Source organism: Diceros bicornis, chromosome 8, assembly GCF_020826845.1.
Source record: "Diceros bicornis minor isolate mBicDic1 chromosome 8, mDicBic1.mat.cur, whole genome shotgun sequence".
In the NCBI taxonomy this organism is placed as follows: domain Eukaryota; kingdom Metazoa; phylum Chordata; class Mammalia; order Perissodactyla; family Rhinocerotidae; genus Diceros; species Diceros bicornis.
Window position 1 is genome coordinate 15,566,169 of NC_080747.1, and position 14,704 is coordinate 15,580,872.

General features: G+C 37.8%; 1 long non-coding RNA gene across 2 annotated transcripts in view; it reads right to left on the minus strand.

The window, feature by feature from the left end:
- Positions 1 to 5,598, minus strand: part of LOC131409504 (uncharacterized) — a 211,055-nt gene extending 205,457 nt beyond the window's left edge. For both annotated transcript variants that reach the window (XR_009220944.1, XR_009220945.1), the window contains exons 1-2: positions 5,567 to 5,598; positions 2,256 to 2,342 (exon numbers count right to left, since the gene is read on the minus strand). This is a non-coding gene — a long non-coding RNA (uncharacterized LOC131409504). The remainder of the gene's footprint in view (positions 1 to 2,255; positions 2,343 to 5,566) is intronic.
- Between the last annotated feature and the right edge of the window lie 9,106 nt (positions 5,599 to 14,704).

A 14,704-nucleotide genomic window follows, 5' to 3' on the forward strand; every position in this document is an offset into this window, starting at 1 on the left:
ATTCACGGGTAGCCATAATTGGTCTTTGCATTTAGCACCTTGTTAACATAAATTGAGGAAGTTCGCACCTCTAATCTCTTGTTACTAATGTCAGCCTGCTAGAATCTGAACTCAATAAGATGAGGTTCGCTTGCTGGAAAAGCTTATTTTTCTCAACAGGAAGAAGGGAATCTAAATGTTTCAACTAGGAGACATGAAATCTACCATGGGAGGTATCTTCCAAAGCTAAAGGTTCAAGTCATAAAGTCACCAAAGTTGTCACTCAGAGTCCCCACAAATTCTGTGTTTTTAAAATATCACTTCACATTCTCTCTTTTCTTGTACCTTATATTAGAGCCAAACTGATTAATATGAAGCATCCAAATATAGCCCAGGCTTTCTCTCTTCTCTTCTTTGCTCAGATACCATTTCCTCCTACACTCAAAAGTCCAAATCCCATTACTCCTTAAAAATCCTATTCAAATTTATCCACTTTTAAAAATATCCGAGGGATTTGAATTCCTATTTCCTTGAAGTCTTCTTTACTCCTTCAAATATCATTGTTTATTTCCATCTGTGTTTATTGTCTTTATTATAACAAAACTTGACATCTAAGTTTTGTTATTTATTTTTCCTTAGCAAAATAACATGCTTCTTGTAGATAGTTCAAATTTCTCTATTCTAACAGTGCCTAAGATAGAGCTAGTGTTAGTGATGGCACTCCCAAAAAGAAAGTCACCTTTTGTAAAGCTTCATGTTGGGGGGCATTAAGATAGCAATTATAAGTGATGGTTGTTTAAGCCAGAAATAAGCTCAGAGTTTGGGCCTTTATAAAGGCAGTAGAAAAGTCATCTGAAAAGAGATGAACAAGGACTTCAGGATTAAGATAGCAGAACAAGCTGATTAAGAGAATTCCCCTCCCCCAACCAAGAATCTAATATAATGACTGAAAAAATATATAATAGAAGGGAAGAGAAATTTACCATCAGCAAACAAACACGGAAAAGAAAACCAGGTAATGCTTCAGAAATTAGAGGTCATGGAATGAAACAGAAATTTATGTAGTAGTTTAAATTGTCTGTATACCTCAGCATAGCTGTTAATCTTAGATGCCTTACGAATAAGCTGACAGATCCTGAGAATTTTCACCATAACTCCAACATTTTGAAGGAAGGAATCTAAGTGGATATCCTTAAATTCCCTCTGTTCTTACTAGTGAGTAGTGGATACAGTCACTGGAAAAATTGGTGAAAGAAAGAAACTCAAGGCTCCAGCTCTACTCTGAATTGGGGAATTACAGGAATAATCCAAAGCACAATGGTCATTATGCGATGAGAATGGATTATACTTTACAACCAGGAGAAATGAATCTTGATAGAAGACATGTAAGCAATCATTAAAAAAACAGAGCAGTTAGGCAAAAACACTGCACGCCCATTATTTTGGACAATCCCCCTTCCCCATGTCACTAAGTTACAGAAGAATGGACAGAACATCAAATACCTAACCCTCAAACTACTCTTTGGTAGGGAAAACAAACTAGTCCTGGATAAGGAGAGGAAAAATCCAGTATTCAAGGAGTCACTGAGCTGCCCAGGAGTGAGCAAAATGACAAAGAAAATGGCATAGCAACTACACAGACTTAGCTAAGATAAAACAAGGAGGAATTGCAACAACACAGCATTTCAAGGACAAATAATCAAATCTAAAAGGAAAAATAAACAAAGGAACAAAAGAAAATTCTTCATAACCATTACATCTTAGAACAAATATAATTACTATCTGAAATTAATAAACCAAAGTCTGAAAGACATGCAGATAAACTAACAACAAAAGATGAAATGATATATTGAAAACCTGATGAAGAAAACAACATTATTACTGAATTGATACATAAATTGTAATCAGCAAGGAACCAAACAGAGCTAGCTGAAAAACCAAATTACAACAACAACAACAAACTTGGGATGATCATAAGTAATGCAGGAGAAAAAGACAAAAAAAGACTAAACCAATTAGATAAGAAAAATATATATACTTGAAATAGAGAAAAAACTAAAAAGAAACAAAGAAAGAGTATGTGTTTTCAAACCTTTCATAGAAGAACATTTCCCTGAATTGAATACAGAACTAAATCAGTAGATACAAAGAACAGACAGTATCTCAGTAAAATGTGATAGGAAACTACCAGCACTAACATGCATCCTGTTTAAGTTGTTGAACTTCAAGTACAAAGCAAGTTTTCTTTAGGCATTTGAGCAGAAAAAGCCAATTACCCACGAAGTAGATGACCAAGCTGGCTTCAGACTTCTCTCCACAGGAACATTCAATGCTGGAAGACAACGAGTCTTTGTCTCCAAAATCTGAGGGAAAGAAATTGTATAGTAAGAACATTATACAAATATTAAACAATCAAATTAATGGAAAACATTTTATGAGCTTTCATTTCTCATTTAGATCGTCAGCACCTGTAAGGTGAAAATTTTCAGTGATTATAGTAGGTGGCATATCATATTACACACACAAATGTTTACAGAAACTTTGTGAGGTGTTAGTTTCTATAAACAGGTAACTTTTAATTAGATAAGAGAGATACATATTGAAATAAAATGTGAGATAACAAAAGGAACTCCTAATGTCATAGTGGTTTAAGAAAAGAAAACATTAGTGTATTAGGTGGCCTGAAAGTTCTTGATAGTAGCAGCTTTTGAGTGCAATGATGAAGGATGAGGAAAACATGGAAATGTAGTGATAGAGAGAAGGCAGTTTAAGCTGTGGGACTAGCATAAGTAAAGGCGTGAAGGTAGAAGATGTGTGATCTGTTCTGGAGAGTGTAAGTCATGTCAGGGTGGCATGGGAGGCCAGGATGGGAGAAGGTAGTAATAGAAGAGAAGATTGACACAAATTTGTGAAAAACCTTGTGCATTTCTTATATGTTATCCACTAAGCAGCATGAAACCACAGAGGATTTTAGAAATAGAGAATGTGTTTTAGGGTGTCTAGTTTATAATCCACTACAAAGAGTTAAGCCAGTGCTGGTGGTCTAGTGGTTAAGATCCAGAGCTCTCACCACTGTGGCTCAGGGTTCATTTTCCGGTCAGCGAACCACCCCATCCGTCTGTCAGTTGTCATACTGTGGCAGTAGCATGTTGCTGTGATGCCAAAATCTATACCACAGGTATTTCAAATACCAGCAGGGTCACTCATGGTGGACAGGTTTCAGTGGAGTTTACAGACTAAGACAGACTAGGAAGAAGGACCTGGCTACCCACTTCTGAAAAAACTGGCCATGAAAACCCTACAAATAGCAGTGGAGCATTGTCTGATATAGTGCTGGAAGGTGAGAGGATGGCACAAAAAGACCAGGCAGGGTTCCACTCTGCTGTACACAGGGCTGCTAGGAGTCAGAGGGCACTAACAACAACAATAAAACATTAATATAGCCATAGCTTCAATAATAACTTAAATGTCTTGAATACAGATCCTTTCATTTCTCCAAGATTAATTTGTTCTTTTAAAAGACAGAAGAAATGCATGACTTTTAAAGGATGTTCTGAAAGCATCTTTAACATTAATAGACATCTATTAAACATCTACCAAGTGTGAGACCCTGGTCTTGGAATAAGATCAGCAAACACCCAGCACCATTTCTGTATTTACAGTCCTGTGTTATAATTATTAATGTTTATCAGGACATAGTTAAGTTTTGTAAATAAAAATACCACCAAGATTAGTAAGGTAAGGAGATCAATACGTTGGTTAGACAGATTGTCAAAATGCTTAGAAACCATATGGCTAAGTCTCAGAAATCAAGAAAATTCAATTATGCTAGGCATCGTAATTCCTAAATATTCTGGTTTTCTGAATTCTGCTCTAGTGAGTAAAGCACTGTGAAAAATTGGTTCCTTTTTTCCCCCTATCATTGAGGGTATCAACTGCATCAATCATTTTAAAACTCTTACTCCCTGTAAAAATGGACAAGTTCTTTCCTCCATGACCTAATAGTAGTATAGTGTGTTGAAAAGGACAGTGATTAAATCTCAGAATGGAACTATTAGCTGTGTAATCTTGGCCATGACAGTTAGCCTCTGGGACTGTGAGTTTCCTTATCTGTAAACAAGAAGAATACTAAGTAGAACCCACCACTATGGTAAACGTGAGTTATTGTATAGAAAGGGTTTACAATGGCATATTGTATATGTGGAAGAAATTTCAATCAGGTACATTTTTCCTTCCCTTGTCACTGGTCTTAGAATCAAGAAACTTGATTTTTTCATGACTCAAGAGCACAATGGGATCTGGCACAGGCACTTAAGCAATTAGGGCCACTGTCTATAACACATCTCTTTTGTTCTTCCAGCACTGAAACCTGTGAGGTAAATGTCACGTAAAGTTGTTGTGAAGAGCAGTTATGGGATGCAGGAGAACAAAATCATTTAATACTATTACCCAAATGGCTATGAAATCTGGTATGCAGGATGCCTGAGACATAAATTATGACTTCCCAAAGAGTGACGAAAGCTCAAACACTATGGAGAGTGTGGTGACATACATAGAAGACCTTTACTCTTACTTTGTCCATCTTATTGTGTGTGATGTTTTTCATATATGGCAAATTCATACCTCCAAATGACACTTACATGTGACCCACACATACAGATTTATTCATGTCGATCTGATGATTAGCTAAAGCTTGTGCATCCCAAATGTTTCAATTTAGGTTCTTTGGGAAAGAATTATATGGGAAAAGAATTCATCCAGACGCTAATTAGGAAATGGCAGGACTTCCATTTTCCATTTCAATATCTTTCCTGGTGCTTTCTTTAAAGAATCTGGAAAGTGATGAGCCAAAATTGAAATGGCAAGTGATAGGAAGTGAACTTGATTGCCATTTTGAAATTTCTCAACTCCTCTTTATCATATAGGATAACTGACGACATATAAAAAATTTGAGAGAACTCTATTATACATAGGTTAAAAAAAATTACCAACTTATGGTCTATCTATGTGAATATCAATTTCAATTTTCAGCCAGGCTATACTTTGCAGGCCAGTTAAGAAACAATCATACTTGAGGAGGCGGAAGTCAAGATGGCGGCGTAGGCAGACTCGGAACTCACCTCCTCCAGTGGACACAGCCAATTTACAACTATTCATGGAAAAATTACCCCTGAGACAGAACTGAAAACTAGATAAGAGGAACTCCTACAACAACGGACAATCCTAATTGAGGTGGAAGAGGCAGAGACTCCCTTCTGGAGAGGAAAAACGCCGCCTTCACAAGCCGCCAGCGTCACGGCCGCCAGGAGCAGCTCACAGGTACGCAGCCTCCCTGGAGGAGCGGGGCCCTGAGCCGGGGAGCGCCCCCGCTGTAGGCATTTTGTGGACCCAGCACAATCGACACCAGCGGCATAATATCTGACTTTGCCTGCTACTAAATCATTGCGGAGCACCCCCAGAAAACCCGGTTCACAAAGAAACTAAAACCGGCTCTTAAAGGGCCCGCGCGCAAACTCACCTGTTTCAGAAAGCAACCTAAGATCACCAGAAAGAAAGATGCACAGTGCTGTGGTGAAAAGAGACTCACCTAGTGGGCCCTGAGTGCATCTCGGTGGGAGGCGAGACCTCTCCAGGGACTGGGACATTGGCGGTGGCCATTGTTGTGGCCTGGTGTGGGCGTGCTGACACAGACGCCATTGGAGTTCTTTCTGAGGCCTGCTAGCCCAGGGTCTGCCCCACCTGCTAGAGCACCAATTTAATCCAGCTCAGCCAGGGCAGGCAGCCCACCCTAGAGACTGGCCCCACCCAACAAGCCCTCAGGCAACTTGTGGGCCTGCATAGATTGGTGACTGGATTCTCTGCAGCCTGGGAACTGAGCTGACTTTATTAGGGCAGAGGGTGCACAAGGAGCGGGTGGAGAGTGTGGGGCGGTGGTGGAGTGTGTAGGGCTCCCGCTGTGGAGAGACTGGCTCCACATTGGGAAGTCGGGGTGCACACACGGGGCAGGACTGTGTTGACGTGTGGATCTGTGGGCAGCAGGGCTTGTCAGCTGCAGAAGACTTGTGCTTCTCAAAGACCCACATAGGGGTTTGCCCCACCTTCCAAAGCCTGAAAAAATTGGGTGCTCCTGTGCCTGAGGCCAGCCCCACCCAACTGCAATCCTCAGAGAGCTGACAAGAGACCTAATAGGCTAGAGGCTTACAGCAATTGTAAGGCCCTGAGCCTAACAACCTGCCACGCTGAGGGCCCACTCACTTAAAAGAAATACTGCAGCACAAATGTGGTATTAGAACTTGCAGCCAACTGTGCTGGGGCTCCCCACACCTGATAAAGAGACTGAAGGGCCCACAACAACTACAAGCAGCTGAGCATTACAACAGCTGGCCATGAGTAAACTCAGCCTCCCTGGGTGCCTACAGGGAGAGCAAACAGGCCACAACAGAAGGACACATGTAGCACACGTAGGGGTCACCCCTGGAATATTGAGAACGGAAGGAAGCACACTGCAGGCCTCCTAAGCCATCACTTACATAAGGTCACCTATCCAAGAGCAGGAGATGTAGCTGACCTACCTAATACGTAGACACAAGCACAGGGAAAGAGGCAAAATGAGGACGCAAAGGAATACATTCCAAGTAAGGGAACAGGACAAAACCCCAGAAAAAGAACTAAGTGAAATAGAAATGAGCAACCTACCTGACAGAGAGTTCAAACAAAGAGTGTTAAGGATGCTCACTGATCTGGGGAGAAGAATAGATGAACTCAGTGAGAATGTCAACAAAGAAATGGAAGATATAAAAAAGAACCAATAAGAAATGAAGAATACAATACTGGAAATGAAAAATTCACTAGAGGGACTCAAAAGCAGAGTAGAGGATACAGAAGAACGGATCTGTGAGCTGGATGAAAGACTAGAAGAAATTACCCAAGGTGAACAGGTAAAAGAGAAAAGAATTAAAAAGAGTGAGGACAGTCTAAGGGACCTCCGGGACAACATCAAGCGCACTAACATCTGTGTTATAGGTGTCCTGGAAGGAGAAGAGCGAGACAAAGGGGCAGAGAATCTATTTCAAGAAATAATAGATGAAAACTTCCCTAGCCTAAGGAAGGAAACAGACATCTAGGTACAGGAAGCACAGAGAGCCCCAAACAAGATAAACCCAAAGAGGCCCACAACAAGACATATCATAATCAAAATGTCCAGAATTAAAGATAAAGAGAGAATCCTAAAAGCCGCAAGAGAATGTCAAGTTACATATAAAGGAAACCCCATAAAGCTATCAGCTGACTTCTCAGCAGAAACCTTACAGGCTAGAAGAGAGTGGCACGATATATTTAAAGTGCTAAAAGGAAAAAACTTACAGCCAAGAATACTCTACCCAGCAAGGTTATCATTCAAAATGGAAGGAGAAATCAAAAATTTCCCAGACAAGCAAAAATTAAAGGAGTTTGTCACCAAGAAACCAATGCTACAAGAAATGTTAAAGGGACTGATTTAAGGGGAAAAGAGAAGACCACAAATAGGAAAAATTATTTATTTCCATGATAAGAACGTAATGGATACAAATGCACAAAAAAGAGATTAGATATGATATCAAAAACATAAACGGAGGGAGGAGGGGAGTTAAAGAGTAGAGCTTTCAGACAGAGGTCAAACTAAAGAGACCATCAATTCTGTATAGAAGAAGAAAGGAACAGAGAAGGGCTACTAAAACACTAAGAAAAAAAAAAAAGTTAAAAAATGGCAGTAAGTACATACTTATCAATAGCTACTTTAAACGTCAATGGACTAAATGCTCCAATTAAAAGGCATAGGGTGGCTGATTGGATAAAAAAACAAGACCCATATATATGCTACATAGAAGAGACACACTTCAGACCTAAAGACACTCACAAACTGAAAGTGAAGGGATGGAAAAAGATAATCCACGCAAATGACTATGAAAAGAAAGCTGGGGTAGCAGTACTCATATCAGACAAAATAGACTTTAAAACAAAAACTGTAGAAAGAGACAAAGAAGGGCATTACATAATGATCAAGGGAACAATCCAACAAGACGATATAACACTTGTAAATATCTACACACCTAATGTAGGTGCACCTAAATATATAAAGCAATTATTAACAGATATAAAAACAGAAATAGACAGTAACACTATAATAGTAGGGGACTTTAACACTCCACTTACACCAACGGATAGATCATCCAAACAGAAGATCAATAAGGAAAGATTGGCCTTAAACGACACACTAGAACAGATGGACCTGGTAGATATATACAGAGCATTCCATCCAACAACCGAAGAATACACATTCTTTTCCGATGCACATGGAACATTCTCCAGGATTGATCACATATTAGGCCACAAAGCAAGTCTCCGTAAATTTAAGAAGATTGAAATAATACCAAGCATCTTTTCTGACCACAATGGTATGAAACTAGAAATCAGCTATAGGAAGAAAATCAGAAAAGCCACAAATACGTGGAGATTAAACAAAATGCTACTGAACAATGACTGGGTCAACGAAGAAATCAAAGAAGAAATCAAAAAATACCTGGAGACAAATGAAAATGAAAATACAACATGCCAAATTTATGGGATACAGCAAAATTGATTCTAAGAGGGAAGTTTAGAGCAATACAGGCCTATCTCAACAAACAAGAAAAATCTCAAATAAACAATCTAACAATGCACCTAAAGGAACTGGAAAAAGAAGAACAAACAAAGCCCCAAATCAGTAGAAGAGAAATAATAAAAATCAGAGCAGAAATAAATGAAATAGAGACCAAAAAAACAATAGAAAAAAATAATAAAACCAAGAGCTGGTTCTTTGAAAAGATCAACAAAATTGACAAACCTTTAGCTAGACTCACCAAGAAAAAGAGAGAGAAGGCAGAAATAAGTAAAATCAGAAATGAAAGAGGAGAAATTACAACAGACACCTCAGAAATACAAAAGATTATAATAAAATACTATGAAAAGCTATATGCCAACCAATTCGACAATCTGGAAGAAATGGATAAATTCTTAGAATCATACAACCTTCCAAAACTGGATCAAGAAGAAGTAGAGAATTTGAATAGACCAATCACCAGTAAGGAGATCGAAACAGTAATCACAAACCTCCCCAAAAATAAAAGTCCAGGACCAGACGGCTTACCTGGTGAATTCTACCAAACATTCAAAGAAAACTTAATACCTATTCTTCTCAAACTCTTCCAAAAAATTGAGGAGGGAGGGAAGTTCCCTAACTCATTCTACGAAGCTGACATTACCCTTATAACAAAACCAGACAAGGACAACACAAAAAAAGAAAATTACAGGCCAATATCACTGATGAACATCGTTGCAAAATTCCTCAACAAAATACTAGCAAATCGCATACAACAATACGTTAAAAAGATTATACACCATGATCAAGTGGGATTTATTTCAGGTATGCAGGGATGGTTTAACATTCGCAAATCAATCAACGTGATACACCACATTAATAAAATGAAGAATAAAAATCACATGATCATCTCAATAGATGCAGAGAAAGCATTTGACAAGATACAGCATCCATTTATGATAAAAACTCTGAATAAAATGGGTATAGAAGGAAAGTACCTCAACATAATAAAGGCCATATATGAGAAACCCACAGCTAATGTCATCCTCAATGGTGAAAAACTGAAAGCTATCCCTCTAAGAACAGGAACCAGAGGTTCCTGTTCTGTGGGCAAGGATGCCCACTCTCACCACTCCTATTTAACATAGTACTGGAAGTCCTAGCCAGAGCAATCAAGCAAGAGAAAGAAATAAAAGGGATCCAAATTGGAAAGGAAGAAGTGAAACTGTCACTATTTGCAGATGACATGATATTATATATGGAAAACCTTAAAGAATCCACCAAAAATTTTTTTAATTGTAATAAACGAATATGGTAAAGTTGCAGGATACAAAATCAACATACAAAAATCAGTTGCATTTCTATACACTAACAATGAAGTAGCAGAAAGAGAAATTAAGAATACAATCCCATTTACAATTGCAAGAAAAAGAATAAAATACGTAGGAATAAACTTAACCAAAGAGGTGAAAGATCTGTACACCGAAAACTATAAAACATTGCTGAAAGAAATTGAAGAAGACACAAAGAAATGGAAAGAAATTCTGTGCTCTTGGATTGGAAGAATTAACATAGTTAAGATGTCCATACTTCCTAAAGCAATCTATAGATTCAATGCAATCCCTATCAAAGTTCCAACAACATTTTTCACAGAAATAGAGGAAAGAATCCTTAAATTTATGTGGAACAACAAAAGACCCCGAATAGCTAAAGGAATCCTGAGAAAAAAGAACAAAGCTGGAGGTATCACACTCCCTGACTTCAAAATATACTACAAAGCTATAGTAACCAAAACAGCATGATACTGGCACAAAAACAGACACACAGATCAATGGAATAGAATCGAAAGCTCAGAAATAAACCCACACATTTATGGACAGCTAATCTTTGACAAAGGAGCCAAGAACATACAATGGGGAAAAGAAAGTCTCTTCAACAAATGGTGTTGGGAAAACTGGATAGCCACATGCAAAAAAATGAAAGTAGACCCTTACCTTAACCATACACAAAAATTAACTCCAAATGGATTAAAGACTTGAATGTAAGACCTGAAACTATGAAACTTCTAGAAGAAAACATAGACAGTAAGCTCTTCGACATTGGTCTTAGCAACATATTTTCAAGCACCATATCTGACCGGGCAAGAGAAACAACAGAAAAAATAAACTAATGGGACTACACCAAACTAAAAATCTTCTGCACAGCAAAGGAAACCATCAACAAAGCGAAAAGACAACCTAACAATTGGGAGAAGATATTTGCAAACCATACATCTGATAAGGGCTTAATCTCCAAAATATATAAAGAACTCATGCAACTCAACAACAAAAAAACTAACAACCCAATTAAACAATGGGCAAAAGACCTGAACAGACATTTCTCCAAAGAAGATATACAGATGGCCAACAGACACATGAAAAGATGTTCAAAATCATTAACCATCAGGGAAATGCAAATCAAAACTACAATGAGATATCACCTCACGCCCGTCAGAGTGGCTATAATTAACACGACAGGAAACAGCATGTGTTGGAGAGGATGTGGAGAGAAGGGAACTCTCATACACTGCTGGTGGGAGTACAAACTGGTGCAGCCACTATGGAAAATAGTATGGAGATTCCTCAAAAAATCAAGGATAAAACTACCATATGATCCAGCTATTCCACTGCTGGGTATTTATCCAAAGAACTTGAAAACACCAATGCGTAAAGATACATGAACTCCTGTGTTCATGGCAGCGTTATTCACAATAGCCAAGACTTGGAAGCAACCTAAGTGCCCATCAAAGGATGAATGGATAAAGAAGCTGTGGTATATATACACAATGGAATACTACTCAGCCATAAGAAAGGATGAAATCCAGCCATTTGTGACAACATGGATGGTCATTGAGGGTATAATACAAAGTGAAATAAGTCAGAGGGAGAAGGTCAAATACCGTATGATTTCCTTCATTAAATAGTAGATAATAACAACAATAAACAAACACATAGAGACAGAGATTGGATTCGTGGTTACCAGAGGGGAAGTGGGGAGGGAGGAGGGTGAAAGGGATAATTCGGCACATGTGTGTGGTGATGGGTTGTAATTAGTATTTGGGTGGTGAACATGATGTAATCTATGCAGAACTAGAAGTATAATGATGTACACCTGAAATTTATACAATATTACTGCATTTAACAAAAAATTAAAAAAAAATAGAAACAATCATACTTGAAAAATAACAATGTAGAAGACTGTTGAAGTTGTACATTGTTTACTTAACTAGGTTTTCTGGAATTCCTACCAAGTCTGGTTCTCATGAAAGATCTTTTTTTTCTTCATTGGGTGGCATTGGAATCTATTTAAGCAACTGTGCTATGGATTTATACTCTATGGAAATGTCACACTGATTTAAATGCCTTGGTCTTATATGGAGGCTGCTTAAAATGAAGATTAGGTATGAAAATATTCTAGGTAGAAACACCACTATATTAGGGGTATTATGAATTGTCTTGCTACATTTTCTCTAAAATTAACCCTTGGCCCAAGGGGTGCCGGGGAACATTATCACTTGAAGTTTATTTAGATCCATGGATTCAATAGGGTGACAACAACTTATTTCAAAGTAAAACATCATCTGCAAAGATCAACTCTATTCCCTTGCCACATAAAATTCCATTAACTAACTTAAATTGGACTTAATAACAATCACATAAACCAATTAGTTTCGATTTTTAACTCCATTAGGAGTATTATTCATCACAGTGTTGCCAGATAGAAATGTGCTTCTTTAGACTTTCAACGGATTAAATAAATATAACCTGGGGTGCTAATTATACCATGATGATGCAGACACTTCAAGATTACTTCCCTTAAAATAGATAGAATTTTTGGAAAATTGATTTTTTTTCCAGAAAATGTCCTTAGTCCAAACTGCATTTTTTCATTTTATATTTTAAAATGAGTGTGTTTCTAATATATAATTGGATCTACAGTAACCTGTGGGCTTCGGTGATAATTATTTCTTTCTATGCAAATCCAAAAAACCTTTATTTTTGGATTCTCTGCAAAATCCGTGGCTTATCAAGTGCTCTAATCTCGTATAGTTTTGTAATCCTTTATGGTTTGTAGAGGGGAATTAGGTGACCCCATGGCTTATGCCTTGATCCTGGAACTCAACTAGCGTTAGCGTCCCAGGCCTTGGTGCCAAACTCTTTTTGTCTATCTACAATATTTCCCTGTGTGATCTCATGTTCATAGTACCATCCATGTGCTTATGCCTCTCAAATCCATAACTACAGCCAGGACACCTTTCAGAAACTCTAGACTTGTTTATCCAACGGCTGACCAGGATCTCCAGTTTGATACAGTTAAATGAAACTCTCGATTCTGCCCACCAATGGCACAGGCAGTAGAACCAGATGACTTAAATTAGTAGCCCAATTCAGAAGCATGTCTGGCACCTAATAAACTCTCACTACATATTAATCATTGTTATTTATTATTATTACTGAGCAGCTGAGAAATCTAATGCAAATTTCCAGTTTTCTTCACTAAGACTGTGGGGAAAATATATAGCCAGATATAACTAAGAACAGCTCCCTACTGCTACCTAAATATTTCTTTTTATTTTGTTCATATTATTCAGGTTTTTTCAATTGGCTCCCTGTTTTTACTTTCACATCATTTGGTCTGGATGTTATTTGCTTGTAGGAGACCCTTATTACTCTTTTCAGTTTCTTATTCACTGTCTGCTATTACCTAAAGTTCAGAATGAACTGAATGAACTCAAGTCCAGTCCCCACTGAATAGAGGGTATTCCCAAGTACCAAATATTATTTTATTCCTAAGAAGATGTGCTCTCACCAATATACTCTAGAACCAGGTCAGAAAAATATGGCCTGCCACTGGCTAATTTTGTAAATAAAGTTTTATTGAGACACAGTCATGCTCATTCATTTACACTGTGTCTGTGGCTACTCTCATGCTACAGCAGGAGAGTTGAGCCGTTGCAAAAGAAACCATGTGGCCAACAAAATCTAACATATTTGCTGTTTCACCCTTTGCAGAAAAAGTTTGTGGGCCCCTGCTCTAGAAATTTCTGTACTTAGTGCTAGAATCTGCATCATAGTAATTTGTATCATATTCCAAAAAAAGTATCAATTTAGTTTCAGTGGAACAAGTTACACACATGAATGTTAATTACTTGGATTTTTATTAGTTTTGTAATTTGATTTTAAAATTATTTTGGTTCTACAGTTGCATAAGAACTATAAACATGAGAGTTTATGTTTTGTTTGCAAATTCAAGTATTATATTATAAGTCATTTAGGGATATATTAAGAGTCTAGGAACATTTGCTTTTATCTAACCGAGTTCTATGCTCTCAAATGTGAGAAACCTTACACTAGATAATTATCTAAAGATTCTGGCTGTCATGGTTGTGAGCTGGCACTGGCCTTCATGAATCTTCTCTGGGTTTCCTCTCTACTCTGGCTTTATAGAAACTCCAACCATTTGTAATGAAGGACAAGCTTTTATTTTCCCCTAGTTCATCACAAACTGATACTCCTTTTTCAAAAATATCAATAAAATAATTATGAGAAAAATGTTCACACACTTGGGTGTTACAATGTCACATTGCTACAAAAGTTTTTAAATGTGTACCTCAATTTCTATACTCATCTTATCAAAGACTGGTAAAAATAATAGATGTGTGAGCATCAGTTGAAGGACCATAGTAACATTGCACTACAGGCTCCCTAGAGAGTATGCAAGTCACTGAAAAGAGAGGAGGGGGAGGGATTGTCCCTAAATTTAAGGATCGTCTGGATTCCTAGAAGGAACTGAGAAATGAATAAATTCCTCCCCGTTCCTTGGGGCAAATCTTCAGGACCCTTAAAATTATGTTGCAGAGAGTCTAGGTTTGGGGACTAAGGACCACACCTCTTCAGCAAAGCTTTTCAAAATATATCCATTGACCACTACATTCATTTAACAAATAGTTATTGAACAGATAAGATGTTCCAGGAACTATTCTAGTTACTGGGGACACAGCCTTGAGCAAGACAATAATCCCTGCACTTGTATAGTTTACGTCACATAGTTACATCCTAGTAAGAGAAATTG